Raw genomic sequence first — 1,405 nt, 5'->3', positions numbered from 1 at the left:
AATAAAGAGTAAAGAAAAAATAAATGTACTTTATGGATTTTATAAATCATAGAGCAAAGTAGACTTTGACATTGGCAACTCACTAAGGCCGCCATAATAAAAGAAGAAGAATAATGAAAAGAAGGAGAAGATAACTAAAAATACTATTTTATTCTGTTTTACTTTTGAGGCCTACAATTAGTGCATTTGACACAATGTATCTAAGGGTCTATACAGACGGACCGCATTTCAACTGCAATCCAAACGCGCAGTTGGATTGCAGTTCATTTGCAGTTGGCATGCAGTCGTGTGAACTGCATACTGACTGCATCCTAACTGCACTGCTGGAGAGCAGACCGTGCGGGCGGGTAGGATGGTGCAGTTTAGATGCAGTCAGTATGCAGTTCACACGACTGCACGCCAACTGCAAGTCTGCAACTGAACTGCAATCCGACTGCGCGTTTGGTTTGCAGTTCTATTGTAAGGTCTACACAGATGGACCGCATTTCAACTGCAATCCAACCGCAAATTGCAGTTCAAGTGCAGTTTAAATGCAGTTGACACGACTGCAATAGAACTGCAAACTAAACGCGCAGTCGGATTGCAGTTCAGTTGCAGTTGGCGTGCAGTCGTGTAAACTGTATGGTTTGCAGTTCTATTGCAGTCGAATTGCAATCGTGTCAACTGCATTCAAACTGCACTTGAACTGCAATTTGCGGTTGGATTGCAGTTGAAACGCGATCCGTCTGTGTAGACCCGTAATCGTGTCAACTGGATTTAAACTGCACTTGAACTGCAATTTGCGGTTGGTTTGCAGTTGAAATGCGGTCCGTCTGTAGAGACCCTTACTGATTCTTGAAATTGCAATAATGTCAGAAATCGCGGTAATACTCGATATTGCGTCCATTTTCAGTCTCTTAAAATGGTCTTAAAGTAGGTCCGAGGCTTCACTAAAGTTTGTGAACTCCTATTTGACGTTTCGCGCCTAAACAACTGTTAGCAAACGTTTATTCATATCGATTATGCTTAAAATGTTCTTAAAATAGGTTTAAAACAGGCGCGCTATTTTTTGACAGCTGTCACCTTAAAAAGGTGTTAGAGCACTGTTAGAGAACCTTTATTCATATTAAATTTTACAACAGGCTTATAAAGCTGTTGTAAACCTTCGCTAAGTTTTTATTCATACGACCGTTAATATATACTGTCGTTTTTTACCATCTTTAAATTACTTTCGAGCGCCACAACAACTAATCGGTGTCGAGATGTCAATCAATGTTCTATTATAAAGTATAAACAAAAAAAATCGTAGCATGCCACTATCCGCTTGGTGAGGGTTTTAGAGGGGATTTCTGGGGGGAAATCAAATTACATAGTTCAGGGGTACGTCGCTGAGACCATCTGGCAACACTGGTCGACACTCGACTGT

Source organism: Aricia agestis, chromosome 16 (assembly GCF_905147365.1).
Source record: "Aricia agestis chromosome 16, ilAriAges1.1, whole genome shotgun sequence".
NCBI classification, from domain to species: Eukaryota; Metazoa; Arthropoda; class Insecta; order Lepidoptera; family Lycaenidae; genus Aricia; species Aricia agestis.
This window is presented reverse-complemented; position numbering follows the sequence as displayed.